This window comes from Balaenoptera physalus (assembly GCF_965194825.1).
Source record: "Balaenoptera physalus genome assembly, chromosome: 13".
Lineage (NCBI taxonomy): Eukaryota > Metazoa > Chordata > Mammalia > Artiodactyla > Balaenopteridae > Balaenoptera > Balaenoptera physalus.
In genome coordinates this window covers 29,714,045-29,728,907 of record NC_138892.1, presented here as the reverse complement: position 1 = coordinate 29,728,907, position 14,863 = coordinate 29,714,045, and positions in this window count along the sequence as shown.

The window sequence follows — 14,863 nt, the reverse complement described above, 5'->3', positions numbered from 1 at the left end:
CTCTTACATTTCCACTTAAATGTCTGTTGGCACATATACCTGGTATGAAAAGGAATTCAGTTGGTTGCTTCTCCTGAATTTCCTATGACCATGAATGGCTCACATGTTTTTTTAGTAACTCAGGCTGTAAGGCTTAGCTTTCTAGGTGTGAAACCTCTGCAAAGCTTCACGTGCCTGTCCTCCTTTCTGTTTCTCCTGCTCCCACCCTTTCATAGGCCTCAAAATTGCTCAGGAACTATATCCAAATCCGCGGACCTGCTCCGTGGGCTTCCTCCAGCACACTGCTGTAGGATGGCCCTTCCTAAAGTGGAGGCTTCTCATAATATTCCTCTGATCAAAAACCTCCAATTACATTTACAAGCACAGCCTGGTTTTCAGTCACATTTCCTGTTTCTTACCTTCACAAAGTCTTAATATGCCTCATATTTTTCGGACTTGGAATGTGTTCTTTCCAGGAACATCATTTCCCTTATGAAGCTTTTCTCTGATATCTTTTTCCCCATTACCAAGTATGGTCTCGATCACCATTAAAACTCCATAGCATTTTTTTCTTTTTTAAGAAAAATTATTTAACTTGATAAAATGTATCTTTGGTTCTTCTTTTTTTTTTTTTTTAACATCTTTATTAGAGTATGATTGCTTTACAATGGTGTGTTAGTTTCTGCTTTATAACAAAGTGAATCAGTTATACATATACATATGTCCCCATATCTCTTCCCTCTTGCCTCTCCCTTCCTCCCACCCTCCCTATCCCACCCCTCTAGGTGGTCACAAAGCACTGAGCTGATCTCCCTGTGCTATGCGGCTGCTTCCCACTAGCTATCTATTTTACATTTGGTAGTGTATATATGCCCATGCCACTCTCTCACTTCGTCCCAGCTTACCCTTCCCCCTCCCCGTGTCCTCAAGTCCATTCTCTAGTTAGGTCTGCATCTTTATTCCCGTCTTGCCCCTAGGTTCTTCTGACCATTTTCTTTTTTTTTTTTTTTCTTTTTAGATTCCATATATATGTGTTAGCATACGGTATTTGTTTTTCTCTTTCTGACTTACTTCACTCTGTATGACAGTCTCTAGGTCCATCCACCTCACTACAAATAACTCAGTTTCCTTCCTTTTTATGGCTGAGTAATATTCCATTGTATATATGTGCCACATCTTCTTTATCCATTCATCTGTTGATGGACACTTAGGTTGCTCCCATGTCCTGGCTATTGTAAATAGAGCTGCAATGAACATTGTGGTACATGACTCTTTTTGAATTATGGTTTTCTCAGGGTATATGCCCAGTAGTGGGATTGCTGGGTTGTATGGTAGTTCTATTTTTAAAACTTCATAGCATTTTAATCCCTTCTTTCTATGCGTCTTTAATGTACATTATAGTAAATAATTGTCTTAACCTCAGAAATGCACTAGATTTTAAACTTCTTGTGGGCACAGCCTATGCTGTCCACACCTGATGCTACTGCAGAGTCATGCATGCAGAAGCAGTTCACTAAGCGTCAGATTTATTTCATTTTATTGAACGTACCCTCAAAGCATGTATTTTCCTAATGTGGGTACAGCTGTTCCATTTTGGGTGAATGTGAAGGATTTTCTCAGGCACCTTTCTGCTTTCGGTTATCAACATCACCACCAGTACATTCATTATCAAGAAAGAGCCATTGAGTGTCTGCAATTTCAAGGCATGCTCAGTTTGGTAGAACTGAGTGTGGTCAGCACAGACCCAATGCAGATTTTACTCCCTGATTTCATTGGTGGTGATGGTCAAAGTTAAGCAAGTCTTGGTGACAATGTCAATGCATTTAAATAATGAAACGAGATAGCTACGGCTACTCTTCACATTGATGAAATGCAGATGTTTAGGCACTGCCATGATTTTGTTGGGAGATGGAGCTCACTTCTTGTTAATTAAGCCTTATTAACTGTGAAGCTTATCAAACACACATATCTTCACCATAAAGCACATCACATCCTTCTTTCACTTTAGAAACTCTAGATAGCACTTCAGCACTATGCTTTGGGGCCATTTTAAGTAGCGAAACCACTAACACAAAGCACATGGCAAAAACACATGGCACTAAGTAGACCTCGAAAAGGATACTTGTTTACGGTATGAGAGCTGAAAGAAGAAGACGGAGGAGTTGCCTTGTTTGACCTCAGCTGGGAATGTGCAGGTTGGGTGACTTAAACTTGTCATCACTCTGCACATGTCTAGGTAAAAGCACCCAGGTGTTGATATGGGAGTTTCAGATACATTTTAGCATGTAGAGGAATTCACAAATATGGAATCTGCAAATTATGAGGTTCATTTGAACTAAGGACAATTCAACCACCAGGCAGCCAAAGATTATATAATCTTTTTTTAGTTCTTACTGAAGTTGAAATGATGTTTATTAAGTTTCTTACAGTTCCTCAGCTCACATTTTATACTAAAGGTAAGGAGCTGTTTATAGTTGCCACATATATTCACTGTTATAAGCCTCTAAACTTTTAATTATATAGTTCCCTCTGCCTGCAATGCTGTACTCTTTTCTTCATTACTTAATTCCCATTTAATCCTAACAGCTCAAGTTAGTATATCTCCACCAGGAAGCCTACTAAGTGATCTCCTGAAAGTATGCATTCCTCTATCTTGGCACATGGAATTTAATACATTTTCTGTCTCCTCTATATTGAGAACTTCTTAATAAGGCTTACATTTACCCATTTTGTAGCCTTAATATCTAGCACAATGCCTGGCACATAATAGGTGCCAAATGTTGCATTGAATTGAACTGAACTAGGAAGGGTGTAGGAAGAATTGCTAATTTTAAAAACGATGAGAATGTAACTTGAATATGTAGAAAAACAACTTTAAAAAATAGGACTGAATTTATTCAGTTTGAGTGAAAGATAGTACAGTGAGGAACAAAAAAACAAACTCAACTGGTTTAAGAAAGACTTTGTGTGCTCAAGTACTGTGGAGGTGGGGGGATGGCTTAATCCTCATCATATAACACAAATTGATGACTCAGCAGCATAAAGCAATTATTTAAAAAGCTAACATTATGCTGGAATATATTTTAATAGGAGTATGACAAGCTTATCATGAGTAGTAGTCTTTCTCCCATATTTGGCAATAATCAAGGCTTTCCTGAAGTATTTATGAGTTATAGAGAAATTGGAGCTCATTCAAAGAAGATCAACAAAAATGAAAATGAGACCATTAGAAACGATGAAAGGGACTCTGGGGACTCCAAGGAGGTCAGAGAACAGCTGAGAGGATCATGAATTAGAACTTGTTGTTAAGCTCAGCCCCATACTTGGCACAAGGCTCAGTAAATAGCTCATTGATTAATTAAAGTACTCAAGTTGAGGCTCAAAGGACAGATACCAGTGGTCCTGCATTAGTATACTAGCCAAAACTGGGTAAAATAGATTAAAATTCTAGAAATAGATGAAAAGTTATTTGAAGGAGAATCTGATGATCCAGTGATTAAACACTGGAACAAACTTCAGCAAAAGCTCTTGAAATATTCTTTCATACCTATCTATTAGAATCATTTAGATGACAAACCGCTTTGAACGACTTCTAAGTCCAGCCTAGGAACAGTGGGATGGACTCATTGCCCTTTCAACCACTATAACAGAATTATAATACTTACTGGTATATTACATTATTTTTCTGATGTAGAAATCTGTGACTATAGTTTTATTTAATCTATTTAACCTGTGTCCATCATGACTATTTTCATATTTCTCACTTTCACTCTCACACATATTTTCCTAGGGAAGATGAAGAAAAGTGTCTCCATTTATTTCCTTCTTAATATTCTCACCTGGTAATAGATCTGAACCAAGCTATGGGAAGAAAGACTCTTGATTTAGAAAGTTGACTACATCTCTTTCATAAATAGTAACAGTAATAATTATTTTTATAGTATCTACTAAGAACGTAAATGTTCCAGGGACCAGGATGGGGTTTACATGCTTTATCTCATTTAATCCTAACAAAAATTCTCTGAGGAAGGTACTATTATAATCCCTTTTACGGATGAGGACTGGTATACAAACAGTGTAAAGATACGTAAGACTACCTACCCTCATGGTGCTTATTTAGTGGATAAATGGGAGAAACTGTCAACGTAATATTTTTTTTCCCTATGGCAGATGGTGATATGCTGTAAGAAAAAAAAGTAAAGCAAGGGAGAGGGAGTTCAAGGGGGAGGGTTGGGTATGAGGCAATTTAGGTGAAGCTTCATTAAGCTTTTGAGACATTTGAGCAAAGGTTGGAAAGAGATGAGGAGGAGATACATGAGGACAGCTGGGGAAAGAGAATTTATGTTGGAGAAAACAGTCCTGTGCAAAAGCCTCAAGTAGGGGCATGACTGCAATGTTTGAGGAATTGCCAGGTGAGGGGAGGGCGTGGAGCTGGCCAGTGTGGCCGAATCACAGCCTGCAAAGAACAGAATGGTAAGAGATCAAAGCCAAAGAAATAATAGGATATTGGAGCCCAGATAATGCAGGAGCTCTGTGACTCATTAAGGACTTTGGCATTTATTCTGAATGAGTTTGGAAGTTATTTGAGGGTTTTGAGCAGAGGTGTGAATGATCTGACAAAATTTAAAAGGCTCCCTCTTATGTGTTAAGAACAGACTGTAGGGAGACAGAGACAAAAATAGGATAAGAGTTAAGCTATTGCAATCGTCCGGAAGAGAATTGGTGATAGCTTGGACCACGGTGGTAAGAGTGAAGGTGGTGAGAGGTGGTTGGATTCTTGATACATTTGGAAGGTGGAACGAAAAGAATTTGCTAATCAAGGTTCCACAACTTACTATTTGGCCTTAAGCAAACTACTTAATTTCTTAGAGCCTTAGTATTCTTTCCTTAAAATATGGGCCAATGTGTCTACTCCAGTGAGCAGATTGTGAGAATTAAATGAAAAAAATATATGTGATGTGCTTGGCATAATGCTTAGAACACAATGGACACCTAATAAACACTATTTCTTCTCCCGTATCTTGTCTCCTATCTTTATCAATGGGCTTTTACTTTCATCACTTCATTTGGTCTTAAAAAATGTACTCTAAGGTAACACAGCAAACATTATTATCTTTAATTTATAGGTGAAGACATATAATACCATTAATCTAAATGTTTTATATGAAACTGAAGCAAAAGTTAAAATATCTCTGGACTTAACTTCTATTACAGTGTACCTTCAAGTGTAGAGTGAAGCTTCTCACATGTTGATGTTTGAATCCTTCCAGACATCTCATGTCTCATAAGAAGGAAAATTCACCCTACTTTTGGTGGCTTTTAAAAGTGTGCTCTCCAAATTTTAATTTTAAAGGTTTCTTTTAAAGAAACATATGCTATCCCAGCTGTCTACATCTAATAAAGCAGCCACTGACATAAGGGGAAAAAAAGGAATGGAATATAACATTTCAGGGGTTCTTCAGATACACTGCAGACTTTTGAACAAAGTGAATGCAGTTAAATCAGGTTGACATGCAAGTGTAGGGGTTGTGGAAGAGTGAAACTCCCTATAATGCACATAGAATCCCAGACTTTCAAAGCCAATACTCTTTATTACACATACATTATTAACAACAACAACAACAAAATCACAGGTTATTAAAGAAAAACAAAATGCTGGATGTTTCTGCTATTGATGTATTTAAAATCACGACATGTTTATCTGTAGGATGTTTATGTAAAACTTCATTATAATAATATTTATAACGTTTCTCTAACTCATAGCACTATGCAAATAATTATACAGAGAAGTCAGTGCACACCTCCACGTGTTTTACTTTCTCATGGTCAGAACAAGAAGTACTGCAACAGTTTATGGATACTGTTGAAAAATTTTTTAAAGTCACAATAGAAAAAAACAGTTTTAAAAAAAGGAAAAAACATTATAGTTACTAATAAATAATGCTGCAATTTCAAGTTGAGTCAATAATTTAAATAAAATTATTTTTCATATGATTGGTAGTGAGAGCTGATATTTTATGTTATTCATTGCATGATTTATTTTTCAAAGTCAATTTGGTTTTGGACACAGATCATTCTAATCTCACTTTGCTCTCAAGAGGGCAATAGTAATAGGACAGCCACGGTCCAAAAGTAAAAATGAGGGCTCCCCAAGCTGCCATCCCCCTCTGGATAAGTCTCCCCTTCACCAAAAATGTCCAAACAAACAACTACAGAAAAGATAGTTATGGAAGTCCAAAGTGAGTGTCACAGTCAGAGTCATTGGAGGAGCTTATGAAACATGCAGAATTCCCATACCACGTGCAAACTTTCCCAAATGAGAATTTCCATGGCAGGACCCAGAAACCCTACTTAACAAGAACTCGGGATGATATTTTCATATACTGAAGTTTGAGAACCACAAATTCTAACTTTAGAAATAACATGAATAAGTTATTGTGCCTCACTGATCCTTAGTTTCTTTATCTGTAAATTGGGGATAATTATATTCACCTCATTCAATCATTGTGAAGATTAAATTAGATAAAATCAAGACAAAACATGTAAAGCATGTGATGTTTTGTACTATTTTTGATCATTGTTGACCTAGGGTTCAACCAGTTTTCTGGGCTGGTTCAATGGAAAAGCAAAGGATTTGAGGATGTTTTCAAGAAAGCAGTTCAAGTAATAGATTGTGAAATTTAGACGTATTACTGATGAACGTGAAGCCAGAAAAGACTTGGCAGAGTGAAAGAAAAATGAGTGTTGGAGGGTCTGAGAGTCTCAAAGAAGTCAAAGAAAAATGTGTAGTGAGCCTACATGGAGAGTTGGCAGGATGGAGAGTGGAGAAGAAAGTGTGTTCCCTTTCCTCTAATTTCTGGAATGGAAGTGTGTGTGTGTGTGTGTGTGTGTCTATAATAGTTGGAAGTGTGATAACATTATCAAAAGTACATGATATCAACTACAAAAGTTGTGAAATATATGACACAGGATAATTTGATATGGGACAATTTAAAACCCTCAAGACAAAACCAAAAGCTCATTTCGACTGCATCCAAAGAATCGGCTCCTCTCACTCTTTATGAGCGTAAGGGGTTAGAGAACAGAATAAGAGAAGAAAGTGGCCAAAGTACAGGAGGTTAAAATTTCAGATTTCATTGGCCTGGTGGCTCTCAACTTTGGCAAGTCTGAGGATATGACGACAAATGAAGTGACTATGTGGAGCTGAAGGACAATGGGGTTGAGGCCAAGAGGCCATGAAACAGGGACTGGTGTACGGTTTCTAACCGGCTAGGAAGATGGCAGCGTTTGGGGTGGAGAGGAAGGCTGTGCTCTAGAGGCAGTAAATGATCCATGGAAGATGGACAGCATACAGGAGGCTGGTGGATGAAGAGAAAGTGTACGATGGCTACCATCATGCTGTGCACCTCGTTTACATTAGGTTGGAAGAGTTATGGTTTCTGAGTGAGGCAGCATTATGGAGCTGGGAGCTGTGTCTCCCACCCCCACCCCAGTTCCCATGGGCATGTGAGAGTAAGCAGTGCATGCTCAGGCAGCTTCAAAAGACGCCAAGTTCCTCGAGGGAGCACCAGATTTCAGGAGGACAGAAGGCTCTGTCTGAGAAAACGCTGGGAATGCTGGGAAAGCTGCTCACCATGGCGGGGTCCACTGGGCTTCCTATGTGCGCTCCTAGGGCCCACAAACAGGGTCTCGCCCTCAAAAGGGACTCAGCACTCTGGGTATCACCTTGAAGTTCTTCTCAATTTTATTCCTGAATTTGTGTTTTGCAAGTGAAATCTGATCTGGTGGGATGACGGAGAATGCATAGGGGGCTTAGAAGCTCAGCTCACCTGTTATCTTGCCTCCCTGGGCAAGACCTCAGCCACCTGCTCCCACCCCATTGTCCCGTGATGCTGCCGCCTCCAGGGGACCTAGCAAGGGGCTTGTGGAGGGATGGGGATTAGCAATACAAGCCCCGCACTCAGACTTGTGCCAGGCTCCTGGGCAAGTCTATACTCACCCCGCACCTGAGGGAGCTCGACACAGAATGATAATAATAAAAACCACCAGAACGGGTTTAGAGAGAGATCACAAAAAAAAGGAAAAAAAATAGGTTTTTTTCCCCTTGTTCTTTTGCACAAGGAGACCTACATTTTCATTTGCACTGGGTCCTGCAAATTACGTAGCAGGTCCTGACTGGAGGTCTCCAAACGTAACGGGAAAGATGATAGGAGAGCAATAGTGAGAAGAGGGATTGGTGAGAAGGGGCATCAGCGAGACCTTAGGAGAGGAGGAGGATGGACTGATAAACTGAGACAACAGGGGATGGTGGACGTTGTATTTTGAGCAGTGGCTGAGGAACAGAAAGACATGGGAGTTACCCTGTCACAGATCTAAATGGAACTCTGGGGCAAGTCTAGCGTAAGCGGACTGAACTCTAATGCTCAGCTTGATTGCTGCTGGCTTCCGCTCAGGGTACCAAACAGGAAGTTGAGAGGTTCTTACAAGCTCGTTCAATAAAGCCTTTCCCAGGGGTCATTTAGCTTAGAAACTGCACTTCATATTGGAAACAGCTCCTCGAGTGGAATATAACAGCAAACTCATGGTATGTGTGGGGTAGGTAGAGGCCAGGGGAAGGCAGTGGGGACAGAATTTGGGTCTCATTGTAAAGAGCTGGCTACAACCCAAACCACTGAGCTTACAAAGGAGAAAAGAACAGGCTTTGAGTGCTAAAAAAAACCCAATTTTTAACTCTGATTACAGACCTTAATTTCTTTGAAGTTTATCTGTAAAATGGGGATAGTGATAATTCCTGCCTTCTGACTGCTCAGGATTGTTTAAGCGTTAAAGTATTTAATAAATGTGAAATTGCCTTGCAAACAGCTACATAAATATTAATCGGTACTTTAATTCTATATTTTTTCTTTTTCTTTTGAAGGATTATGGGATACTTCAAATTACTCTGTAACAGCATTTAGGAGAGAGATGCTGGAGTCATGCTTCATGATTGCCAGCCCTATGTCTCTTGAAGGTTAAACCTCTAGATGAAGAAATGAAACATTTAAACACAAACCAAGCAAAAACAAAAGGTAAGTTCCAAAGCAGATGAAAGCTAAGTTTATATATATACATGAATGTCAATTGTGAATGAGTGACTGTCCTAGAAGATATATATCAGGGTAAAAAGAATGCGGGAAGAGGAAAAACGGTTGTATCTTTGTGAATTTTAGAATATTTTTCACTCCATATCATGTTCTTACATCTAAGTAGTCTCTCTTTTTCTGTGTTATTCTCTCTCTCTCTCTCTCTCTCTTTTTCAATATAGTATGGAAGAGTCTAAAATGCAAGGGGGCTTAGCCCTACTTACTCACCTTCTCTCACTCACCAGTGGTATACCCACAAAAGAGCAACTGTGGACAGTGTAAAAGAAAAAATAAATTTACCAATCTAAAGAGATCGATGAACATTTCATTAACTAATAATGTCAGGATTTTAGAAAAGGAGTTTTAGACAGTTCAGAAACTAAAATTTGAGTAAAATGCTTCAGTCACCGCCTTAGTTAATTAAAACCCCAGCTTAATTCAAACTAATGTTTTTGAAACATCTTTTCTCAAACATGCATTTAAACTTTAAAGTAGATAACATTCATCTCTTCAATCTATTCAGATTTTGGAGACAAAATTCAAAATCATATTGTGTCCCCAGATTGTATCTTTTTTTTCTCCCGGTGGAGATGAAAATAGCAACTAGATTCGGGTATAAATATTAGGTGCTGATACCAGCTCAGTTCTTTTAGGTGCAGGTGCAGGCAACGCTTCTTTGAAAAGATCGCCACCTAGGGGAAATTATGAGTCAAAGCAACATCTGCAATGCACCACACATGCTGCATAATACCTGGTGACATACTTAAGAATAAAAACATGTAAAATGTTCTCATATTTCAGTAAATGAGGTGAACCACCTACGAAACCCATACTAACTGGTGGCCCTAGAATGTTTGTGTCTAATTTTATGTTTATTCGTAAGTAACATTAGAACTGCATATAGTTTTTGCTTATGCATTAGGTCTTGACTTCTAATTTTTTAAAAGTAGAAATACTTTTAGAAAATAGGTATCCTGACATTTGAGTACAGGGATAAAAGTTACATTGGGAGCGAATTCTTCAATTTAAAAATAAGCAGAAATTTTAATTAGGACCCTGAAAATGTTTGAGCCTAACATGTCAAAGATTTCTATCTCAATTTAGTCTTAGAAATTAACAAAAACATGTTCTCCTTAAACTCATTTGCTTCTGAGCATTTCTGCCTAAGTCCCAAATCAGAACAAGTAGAGTGAGAGATAATTTAGTTGGTTGATTCAGGTAAATATAGGCTATTTTTCTTTGCTTCAGTTTCTGTTTTTGAATCACTGCATTTTCTGAAAGCAATTCAACATGAAATATGGTCCATGTAGTAATCTTTACATGCTATGCTATGAATAAGGGAACTTGAAAGCAAAAAATCTTTAAGGTAGTTTTGAATGGATGATTTAGCAGCTGTGAGAAATTTATGTCCTGTTTAAGGAAAAAAAAAGCTGCTACCTTCAAAAGTTAACTCTCTCAAAAAAACCTCTTAAAAGTAATTTCGAATTAAATCACATGTTCTGAAGATAATTTTTTGTTAATTAGATGCCTCAGGATTGTGAATTTTTAATGCATCAAGTATTATAGAATAGGCAAAAGTATAAATAGGGAGAAAACAACTTTATGGATTATTTGAAGAAGTTTTATTGTCCTGTGTTTACCCTCATTAGAGCAGTTGTCATACTGTTTAGTGACTGGCTATTAACTCCTCAATCTTCCCCATTAAATGGTAAGCTCCTTGGAGGCAGAGACTCTGTTTTGTATGCAGTCATTTCCAGGGTGGTATTGAGCCAGTGTCTGCTCTGATTATTTGATACCCATAGTAAATACCAGTGGTTAAATATTTTGAATATAACCCATACATGTATCTATACCACTTAGAATGTATATAGTGCCTGACATTTAGGAGGGATACAAAGCATAATGGGTGAGTGAATGGCCTCCAAAATTGGACCTACCCACTGCCTCGTGTATGTTTACTGAATGTACCACTTTCCCACAAAAAAGAGAAGAACATAATTAAGAAGTTAATCTACTGTAGAAGGCATAATTAACATTTGTAAAGGCAAAGGCAAATATAAATTATTCTCATCCCTTTTTAGGTTATCACTATACTAAGCATCTTTATAGGTAATCAAAAGATAATGGTCACCAAAGGGAACTATTTTATCATACAAAATTGTATTTATATGTAAACATGTATAATCATATAATGATATGTATGTATATAAATAATCATATAATTATATATATATATATATACAAATAAATATAATCTTAGGAATGAGTAGTAACTTTGGTAATAGAATAGAAAAGATTCTTAAATATATTAAGGTGGATTATAAATTTATCTACCTAGATAACTAAACTTGACATTTGATCACTGCCTAGTAAAATTATTTAAATTACTTGGCAGTTCACATGTAACACCCCTAAGATATGTTAAATCCATCTAGTACTGATTAACTTCTGTCTGCAGAGTAGATGTGTTATGAGTCTAAACTTTAGTGTGCTATAGTTTTTTTGTAAAAATGGCTAATAGTAATGAACACCCTAAATGCTGAAAAATTCTGCATCCTAAAACATACTTGACTTCCAGGATTTTATCAAAATCCTGTGGCTCTGTCTTGTATATGTAATCTAGACCAATCGGCTTTCTCCTCCTATCCTTCAACAATGCATCACCACATTTGAATCCCCATCAGATCTTATTCTCTTCTACTCCCTACGGTCTCTCTTTCCCTCAAAGCAACAACTTTTCCAAACTGAATAAACAAATCCATACTAATATATTCACCAGGAATTATTAATTGCCAGCTCTCTCCTGATATATACAGAATATAATAGTTGACTTATAAGGATAAAATTTGTCTTAAGCTAAAGGAGTGGTGACACTTAAGGTGAGATGTTTAAGCTGGAGAGAATATGAATATGCCAGTGACCAGTAGAAACTATTTTAAAGAAAATAGAGTTTTAAAGTACAACAAGACGTAAACACCCTGTCTTTTGCCTATACTTATGGCTGGGTCTGTTGGTAATCTTAGGGACATAGGAGTTGTAATACCTTACATGGCGTTATTCCTAGATAAATTCTTATTTCTTTTTATGTTTCATTCACATCTCCTATTTAGATTCTTACTCTAATTCCTGATACTTTCCTTATGGCGAAACTATCTCAGCTTTTACACTTGGATTCTTCATTAGACCCAGATGCTTTCAACTGACTTCCTGATATTGGTGACTGCTTTTACTTTTTATACTGTATTTAATTTTTTCCCCTAACTGTGACTGCCATGTGTCAGCCCTTAGGCTCTTCTCCTGCCAGTAGCTAGCAACTTTTCATTTCCACCCACTTCCATTAGTGACAGCCGATTCCTAATTTAGAGAATTAAGAATTCTGCAATAAGAGTGAGTTTTATACTTTCACCTTAGAAGAAAGAGGAAAGGGGCCAGGAAACCTCTCGAATGATGTGAATATTCCAGCAGTTTTGCACTCTGCTTCTTTTCTCTCTTTGAAATCTCTCATCTCATAAATAATTTATCACAGAACATTTGGACATCAGTTACTGAGACTCAGCATTTTTCCAGGACAGTATTACGATATGCAGTATGACTGCAAAAGTTTGACTTTGAATATTGACTCAGAATTATATCCTTGAATAATCTGAGCTGAATTTAAAATTTCATCATACTCCCATCCATTTCACAGAGCAGAGTTAATGATATAAGGAAACAGACTGTGTGGCTTCCAGCCTCTGTCACCTATTAGCTGTGTGACTTTAGGTAAGTTGCTCAATAGCTGTTAGCATCGGCTTTCTCATTGGTAAACTACGCACATGTGCTTAGCCCAGGCCCTGGTACAGGGTAAGGGCTCAGCATATGCTGGTTTAAACATGGAATAAAATGTGTTGGCTGTTTTCAATTTCCAAGCCAGGTACTTTAAACTGTAGAATACATTTTATTATAATATGCACCTAAGAGAAGAATCGTTGTTGCGGGCATTATCAAGGAGGTTCATACTCATGAATCTGTGGCCCAGCAAGTCGGAGCCAAGAGCTTCCCTATTACACCAAAGGGTTTTGTGTTCCGTTCCTATAAGGATCTGTCTGTCCATGAGGACCAGTCTGTTGTATAACAGAATTCAGGCTGCAAGAGATGTGGTCGGGTACCTGCTCCTCTAACAGCTCCTTCCTTGCTCACTCTTCTTTATGCTTTCCTACTGAAAGTGGTTTTAGTACACACATCATGAGTAAGTCACTATGCTTCCCTGTTAGAACTACCTGATAATCATAGTTCATTGCATATGATTTAGTTATACCTATTTTTTCATAATATTAAAAATGTTTATTGAGGGCTTCTTATATGCAAGACTCTGCACTGGAAGTAGAAAATCAGTTCCTTGCCCTATAGGATTTTCTAGGCAGAAAAGAGCCACAGTCAACTGTAATTGTAAAAGGATAATGGAATTATTAATGGAGTGAGTGTGAAGGAAGTACAAAGCAGGAGTACCTACTCTGGGACAATTGATGAATGCATTATTAAGAAAGTTGTAAATGTGGAAACTAACTGTCTAAAGCAGAGCCAGTCCTTAGCACTGATTTATGCTTCCAATAGAAGTGGTTAAGCAGCTGGAAAGAGCTGGAAATAGGGCAGTAATACAAATATAAATTATCCTCTGGGTACCAGACCAACAAATAAACAGGTTTGTCTTTTTCCTTAACAAATTGTGCTCTAATAAGTGGCTGTGATCATTAATAAATTAAATGATGCTCAAGTCCTAGGAAGTAATTGACTTTCACAAGTCTTGCATTTAAAACTAGGCCAAGGGACATATACTCTCATTTTATTTATCAGGATTCAAGTATTAAGCTTTATTTAGTTTAGGAGTTTGGACTTAAAATGTAAACATATAAATTCCAGATTTGTTAATTTTCTTCTCTGTTGTCAGTATTAAAAGCAAAACACATATAATTGCAGATTGCTAATGTTAATTAATGGAGTTAATGTCAAAGGGAATCTAAAATAGATTTTTTTTGTAGTAATGCCTTTAAACTCTTATTAACAGTGAAATTTATTATAAGTATAAAAATAATAATCCATGGAAATCCAAAGCCTCTTGTGGGTCTATGTTTTCCCTCTTTCCTTTACAAACTTTGATAATTTATTTTTGTGGCTTAGTCTCATCGGGCAAAAAGATACTATTATTAACACAATGTATGGCAACACATTCAAATAAACAATATAAATATTTTAATATGACCCTTTGTGCCAACACATTTGCAATACTCCGTTTATATGTGTCAATGTATTATGTGTCAACAAAAATGCATCTGTAAATACGACAGGAACACCATGACCATTAATATTTTTATTTAAAGGTTTTATTAGGTTGACCACAAAGTTCGTTCAGGTTTTTCTGTAAGATGTTACAAAAACCCGAATGAACTTTTTGGCCAATCCAATACCTTTGCCACTAGGTGGCACCTAAATATTAATAGTTGGTGAGCATATGTTAAGAAGGCAAAATAGAAAGTAAATGAGAGAAAGGAAAGTTAGTTTTTATTAACTTTGTTTTGTATCTAAATATTTGTGCTAGTGTATATTTTGAGGTCATGGGTTTATTGCAGGAGATAGTGTGGCATTCATAAAACATTTTTTTAAGAAAAAGAAAAACATAAACTATTTTAAGGAAAAATAAAAAATCAAGCTTGACTTTGGAAAATTCCCTGGGAGCAAGGGAAAATGTATAGCTATTTAGTCTTGACCTCAGCTTGTTATTTTAT